Source organism: Muscardinus avellanarius, assembly GCF_963383645.1.
Source record: "Muscardinus avellanarius genome assembly, chromosome: 12".
Classification (NCBI taxonomy): domain Eukaryota; kingdom Metazoa; phylum Chordata; class Mammalia; order Rodentia; family Gliridae; genus Muscardinus; species Muscardinus avellanarius.
In genome coordinates, this window is record NC_137798.1 from 28,738,868 (window position 1) to 28,746,703 (window position 7,836).

Sequence of the window (7,836 nt, forward strand, 5' to 3'; positions counted from 1 at the left end):
GGGGACACGGTGGCAGCACACTCACTCCCTGGCCCTGGATATAGGAGGGTCCCGCGGCAATGGCCAGCAGCAGTCTCTCCAGCGGCAGTCACAGAGACGAGCCCTCCCACAGCAGTGGTCTGGGTGCTTCTCCCTTCAGCCAGCAGTAAAAGAGAAGGCCAGACAAATGCCTATGGATTTAAGTCAAGAAGGGCGGAGGGAGCAGGCAAAGAAAGGCTGAGGGAAAGGGACAGGGGTATTAAGCAACGTCTGGGTCCAAGGTTCACGGGCGCTCAGCATCTGCAAGAGGGGCAGCTGGGAGCACTGGGCTCAGCACTTTCTGTGATAAGAAGGCACTCTCTCAGGAATCTCCTTTGTCAGCTCTGCCCCGGGACTGGGGGTCGAGAAGAAAGGAGAGCTGAAGGCTCTGCACCAGCAAGCTAGCTGAGAACTGGGTGGGGGCCCAGACCCCTCTCCCTGGGTCCACTATGCCCCACCCTAGCCTCACTTCTCTCTCACCAAACAATTCAGAAAGGCAGGAAGGTTGCAGAGTACGACATAAAGACTTGTTCACATGCTGAGATTAGAGGAAGTGTAAGGGCGATCCCTACACCCTGTGACTACGTGGCCTGAAAGAAGAAGTCTACACACTTCCCCATGCAGAAAGCCGGGTGACTGCCAGGAAACTTGGGCCTTTACCCCGAAGTCTGGGCCTTGAGCTACTTCAAAGGAAACAAGGTCAAGAAATGAGATCAAATCTTTAGCTACAACGCCATCCCAGCCTTTTCATCCTTAGAAAAACACACCAAAAGCAGGGCCTGTAATTCCAGTATTTGGGAGGCTGCATCAGGAAAATCACAGGTTCACAGCCAGCCTCAGCCACATAGTGAGGCCTTTGGCAACTTAGTGAGACCCCGTTTCAAAACTGAATAAAAGCCAGGCATGATGGCGCACGCTTGTAATCCCCTGTGCTTGGGAGGCAGAAGACAGAAGGTCGTGCAGGTTCAAAGCCAGCCTCGTTGGCTTAAGAGACCCTGTTTCTAAATTTAAAAAATATATATATATAATAGGTCTGGGAGTGTAGCCCAAAGGTAGCAGGGTTTCCAGGAACCCCAGTACCACCAAAAAAAAAAAAAAAAAAGAAGAAGAAAGAAAGAAAAAAAAAGAATAAAAACAAGCTGGACATGGTGGCACACACTTGTAATCCCAGCATTTGGGAGGCTGAGACAGGAAGATCACGGTTTGAGGACAGTTGATTACTACTTAGTGAGGTCCTTTGCAACTCAGTGAGACCCTGTTTCAAAATAAAGAATTTAAAAAATAGGGCTGGGGGTGTAGCTCAGAAGTAGAATGCCCCTGGGTTTTAACCCCAGTACCAAAAAAAAAAAAAAAAAAAAAAAAATGAAAGAAAGAAAGAACAAAAACAAGGGCTTGGAGCTGGGCACAGTGGCGCACACTTGTAATCCCAGCTTTTGGGAGGCTAAGACAGGAGGATCATGGTTCATGGACAGCCTCAGCTACTATTTAGTGAATCCCGCTACAACTCAGTGAGACCCAGTTTCAAAATGAAGAATAAAAAATAGGGCTGGGGCCGGGTGTGGTGGCGTACGCTTGTAACCCTAGGATTCGGGAGGCTGAGACAGTAGGATCGCAGTTGGCGCACAGCCTCAGCTACTTAGTGAAGCTCTTTGCAACTCAATGAGACCCTGTTTCAAAATAAAGAATAAAGGTAGGGCTGGGGATGTAGCTTGGAGATTGAATGCCCCTGGGTTCCATCCCCAGTACTGCAAATAAATAAATAAATAAATAAATAAATAAATAAATAATAAAAGGGCTTGGGGTATAGGGAGGAGGTAGAACCCTCCAGGGTCCCAGTTCCAAAAGAAAGAAAGAAAGAAAGAAAGAAAGAAAGAAAGAAAGAAAGAAAGAAAGAAAGAAAGAAAGAAAGAAAGAAAGGAAGGAAGGAAGGAAGGAGGGGAAGGGAAAGAGAAGGGAAGGGGGAAGGGAAGGGAAGGGAAGGGAAGGGAAGGGAAGGGAAAGAGAAGGGAAGGGAAGGGAAGAAACACATACCAAGCTCTGGAGAGTATCCATAAATTCCTATACCCAAATACATGTTTACTCCAATTTCTTAAAAAACATGGGGAGAGCTAGGGGTATAGCTCTTGATGTCAAAAAAGAAAGGAAGGAGGGGCAAAGGAAAGGAGCCTGGGAGGGAGCGTGGGGAGGGGAGTGTGCAGGGCTGAGTTCCTGACTGGGGGTGTCAGAAAAGTGAAGTAGCCAGGCGAGGTGTTCCATGCCTATAATCCCAGAATTTAGGAGGCAGAGAGAGGAGGATCAGCTCAAGGACAGTCTCAGGTGTATAGCTCAGTAGTAGAGTGCTTGCCTAGCAAATTTTTTTTTTTTTTTTTTTTTTTTTTTGGTGGTACTGGGGTTCCTGGAAGCCCTTCTACCTCCGGGCTACACTCCCAGGCCTCTTTTTACATTTTATATTTGGAAACAGGGTCTCCTAAGCCAGCGCGCGCGGCTGGCTTCGAACCTGCGCGATCCTCCTGTCTCTGCCTCCCAAGCGCGGGGATTACAAGCGTGCGCCACCACGCCCGGCCTAGCAAATTATTTTTTAAAAAATGGGGAAATAAGATTTCAGTGAGCTCTTCTGGACATACAGGCCCAGGACAAACAGGAAGTTGATCATTTTTTTTAATCACATAGATTAGAGTTGGGTGTGGTGGCACATGCCTATAATCCTAGTATTTGGGAGGCTGAGACAGAGGATCACAGGTTCACAGCCAGCCTCAGAAACTTAGAGCTGGGCATGGTAGCACATGCTTATAATCCTAGACCTTGGGAGGCCAAGACAGGAGGATCACAAGTTCAAGGCCAGCCTCCTCTACTTAGGCCTTCTGTAACTTGGTGACACCCTGTTTCAAAATAAAGAATAAAGCCAGGAGTAGAGTTGTAATCCCAGCAAGAGGATGAGACAGGAGGATTGAGATTTGCAGCCAACTTCAGCTACTAGAGTTTGTTTCAAAATAAATAATAAAATATAGGGCATGTAGTTCGAAGGTAGGATGCCCCTGGGTTAGACGGGCGTGGTGGCGCACGCTTGTAATCCCAGCGCTTGGGAGGCTGAGACGGGAGGATCACACAGGTTCAAAGCCAGCCTCAGCTTAGTGAGGCTCTCAGCAACTTAGTGAGACCCTGTTTTCAAATAAAATATAAAAAATAGATCTGGGAGTACTGCCTAGAAGTAGAAAAGCCCCTGGGTTCCACCCCCAGTACCACAAAAATAAAAAATAAACAAATAAAAAAGTAAAATAGGACTGAGGGTAGCTGAGAAATAGAATGCCCCTGGATTCAATCTTCAATATTACTAAATAAATATCCATCCCTCGACAATGTATCTCTACTCTTCATCCCCTCATTTTAGGGCTCTGGGGTTAGTCTTCCCACAAAGAACATTCTTTTCCCAAGGCAGCCTCAAGATAGTACGAGGAAACTGTCCTTTTCTCCAGAGCATTTACTCAGTCCGGACACCATGCTGAGTACGAAGTGCATCACCTCCTGGAACTCACCCGCATCCCCACTGAGGCGGTACCAAGTCCCTTGTGAGCGAAGCAGACAACTAAAGCCCAGAGCACTTACTCTTAATCCCAGACTACACTATGTCCACAGCTTCCCGCCCCTCTCACCCGCCCAAGTCTCTAGGCCTTCCTTTTAGATAGGAAGGCATTGCAGGTGGCTCCCAAAGGCTGTGGTTAGATAATAAAAGCCTCTGCTGGGCGTGGTGGCGCACGCTTGTAATGTCAGTACCTGGGAGGCTGAGACAGGAGGATCTAAGTTCACAGCCAGCCTCAGCTACTTAGTGAGACCCTGTTTCAAAATAAAGAATTAGCCGGGCATGGTGGCGCACGCTTGTAATCCCCGCGCTTGGGAGGCGGAGACAGGAGGATCCTGCAAGTTTGAAGCCAGCCGTGCTGGTTTAAGAGACCCTGTTTCCAAATAAAAATATAAAAAATAGGTGTCTGGGAGTGTAGCCCGGAGGTAGAAGGGTTTCCAGGAACCCCAGTACCACCAAAAAAAATTAAAAATTAAAAAATAAAGAATTAAATAGGGCTGGGGTGTAGCTCAGAGGTAGAATGCCCAATGGGGTTCAATCCCTACTATGAAAGAAAAGAAAAGAAAAGAAAAGAAAAGAAAAGAAAGAAAGAAAGAAAGAAAGAAAGAAAGAAAGAGGGAGAGAGGGAGGGAGGGAGGGAGGAAGGAAGGAAGGAAGGAAGGAAGGAAGGAAGGAAGGAAGGAAGGAAGACGCCTCTGCCTTCCTTCAGCCCAGGCTGACACGTGTTCATCTCCTTCCTGGCTGCTCCTCCCTTTCTCATCCTGGGTGAGAATGAGAGGCAATTATAAGTCTTCTTGGCAGCACTGCGTCCTCTAGGGTGCCCACGTCTAAAGCAAACAGAAACACGCAGACACACATTATCACACCTGCCCTTTTAAGACCATATTCACTGCACCAAGGGGTGGACATATTTGACGTCCTACTTTGACGTCAAAAAAAAGGAAAGGAAGGAGGGACAAAGGAAAGGAAACCTGAGAGGGGGCGTGGGGAGGGGAGTGTGCAGGGCTGAGTTCCTGACTCGGAGTGTCAGAAAAGTGAATTCCTAGCCAGGCGTTTAGCCCAGGCCTATAATCCCAGAATTTAAGAGGCTGAGACAGGAGGATTGGATTAAAGGCTCAAGGACGTGGGACTCTCATAAACCTAGCCATGATCCTGTTTCAAACTAAAAAATAGGACTGGGAGTATGGCTCAGAGGTAAAACGCCCCTGAGTTCAATCCCCAGCATCATAAAAAAGAAAAAGAGCAAACAAGAAAAAAGAAGAAAAAGAATCGGTCGTGGTGACGCCCGCTTGTAATCCCAGATTCAGGAGGCTGAGACTGGAGGGTCGCGGTTCGCGGACAGCCTCAACTACTTTAGTGAGGTCCTCTGCAACTCAGTGAGACCCGGTTTCAAAATAAAGAATAAAATAGGGCACGGGGTGTAACTCGGAGGTCGAATGCCCCTGGGCTCTGTCCCCAGACCCAGATAGGAAGAAAGAAAGAAAGAAAGAAAGAAAGAAAGAAAGAAAGAAAGAAAGAAATCCTGTGGGGCATGGTGGTTCTGCCTAAAATCCCAGTACTTGAGAAGCTGAGACAGGTGATTGTAGGTTCAAGACCAGCCTCAGCAAATTTGAAAAGTTTAAAAAAAATAAAAATAAAGGAGTTGGGAGCAGAGCTCAGAGGGACAACACCCCTGGGTTCAGTCCCTATCCCCAGGAGACAGACAGACAGACACATACACACACACACACACACACACACACACACACACACACACACACACACACACACTGAAGCTTCCAGGAATCTTGTTGGGGTTGCAAGGCACACTCCATCAAAGAGCATGCCCTAGTGGTCTCACCAGGAAATGCTATGAGTGGACTCTGGCCCCTCAGTCAGTCCTGGCTAACTGGGCAGGCGAAACTGCCATTCATGGAGACGTCCCCATCTTTTCTTAACCACTACCTAGCACCACTGGCAAGAAGGGACCCCCATCTCACATTCCTCCCAGGGGTCAGGCTGAGGCTTCCGCCATGCCAAGTAGCCTGGGACAGGCAGCACCTCCAAGCTCTCCTCCAGGAGGCCTGCAATCTCCAGCTCCACCAAGGCCTTGTGAGAGATTGGTGCCCCTCATAACCTTCTCTGTCTCAGGAGCATCATCTCTGAGGACCTCGCAGAGACTACAGTACACACACACACTAGTCCCACAGCCTGCAGAAGTTGTTTCAGTTTCAGGGGTTCAGAGAAGTGGACCGGGGTGGGGGTGGGGGTCTTGCATGCAGTGCCTGCCTGTCAGCTGTGGAGCCCCATGCACTGAGCCCACCCTCCAACACCATTAACACACACTTCTCCAGCAACCAGCACACAGTTCATGGTCTCAGGTCCTCAGCCAAGCTCAGGGAGCTACTGTGAGAACACACGTTCTCCCCCAGAGACCCTGTGGCCTGCCTTTCTGGCTCCAACCAGTCAGTGCTGCCTCCCCTAACAACAGAAACAAAACAGATACACGCTGGAATGACTGGATTCTCCCCATCACCCAAGTACACACTCGGCCCCTCCCTCTCCAGTTCCCCATTTGTTTTTCCATATTCCACCGTGGCTAAGACCATTCCTTAAAAAAAAAAAAAAGTGAAACAAAAAGAAATTGTTTAGTTCTATGGCCAGGGCTCTCAATGGGAAAGGCTGAAGTCTCTGGTCTCTGGGCAGAAGGCTGTGACCTGGGAGGTCCAGGGCTGGGAACAGGAAATGGGCTTTTGGGTCTCCCTTCAGCCAAATTTTGGGTCTGACTCCATCCTCCTCCTGTACTTTCCCTCTTGCCCATAGTCCCTCCTCTCCCGACTCTTACCTGTCCTGAGATCTCGGGGCAAGTGCAGAGAGGAGGGGCTTCTAGCACACCCCGAGAGGGGAGATGTAAGTCAGGTAAACCAGGGGTACGCTGGTGCTGCAGCAGCTGTTCACTCTGAGGAGTAGAAGAGGCAGAGGGTGACGAGGACCGAAATGGAAAACAGGAAAACACATGTGAGACTCAGGCCGGCAGCGGGGAGGGGCCAGAGGACGGGCTGGAGCTGAGACTGCCGGGTCTGGCCGGGAGGATCTCCAGGGGCTGGCCTCAAGCACCTTCCCAGGGTCTCAGCTCCTCCTCCTCGCCACCTGAGGCCCTGATCTGTCCTAAGTTACAGAGCTTAGGTTTCCCCAGGGATTTGCTGCGCCCTCCAGAGGGCCCTTACAACTCCCCGCCTTCCCCCTCAATTCCATTTCCTACTCATCTCCCACGCATGAGCTATGCTTAGTCCTGCAGGGGGCATTTGAGCCCGCAGTTAGGGCAATGAAACTGCAGTACCAGTTCAAGAGTTTCTGTGCCATTCAGCCCCTAAAACGAGCCAGGGAAGATAACGTACACCAAGGAAGGCTAGGTGTGACCAGAGCCAAGCACACACCCAAACATCAAACAAGCCCACTCACCCTGGGTTCAGGTGATCTTAACCGGTGAGTCTGAGTCGCCAGGTAAGAGCTAACTGTGCCGTGACACCCTGGGCAGATTCCAGACTGGGCAATCCTTCCAACCACTGTTCTTTAAATATCTGTTGAATGCTTAATTAGTAGAGGTAGGGAAGACCAATTTTCTCGGAATAAAAACTATGTAAGCCTTTCTTTACATTCAAAATTGGAGATTATTACATGAATTCATCCCATGCAATTTTCTGAGGCAGATTACTTTTTGGTCGAATATTAAATCACTCAAAATGTAGTCATTAGCATAAATCTCCGTCCTGGGGAGGGGCACTTTACAGTGCACCTTGTTCCAGAATTCTAGCTGTGGCTGCCGCCTTAGGCTACAGTCAGCTCCAGGTCTCTGGCGCTAAGACCTGCACCTGCCTGTTTCAGGTTAGAGACAGAAGTCCAGGTCTGCGTCCTCCAGGATTCCGCCTGTGTCACCAGCAGGGAGCCAATTTACATTTCAACAAGAGACAAAGAAATCAGAGTTCAATGACACCAAATATCTAAATGACTCCGAGGATAATAAGCATGCTCCCATTTCGAAGTTTTCGCAAACGCCTTTTCTCCTGTTCTCCATGCCTGGAACATTCTGCCAGAGACATTTTCATTCCCAGTGTGGTCACCTCCAGCGCTAGAAGGTAGGCATCCTGAGAGCTCTGTTTACCACCTCTCCTCCAGCCCAGGGCTCACAGACAGTCTGTAAATGTTTGCTGGGTGAATAAATAAATGAATAGACAATGTTGTTCCTCTCTGATTTCCCAGCT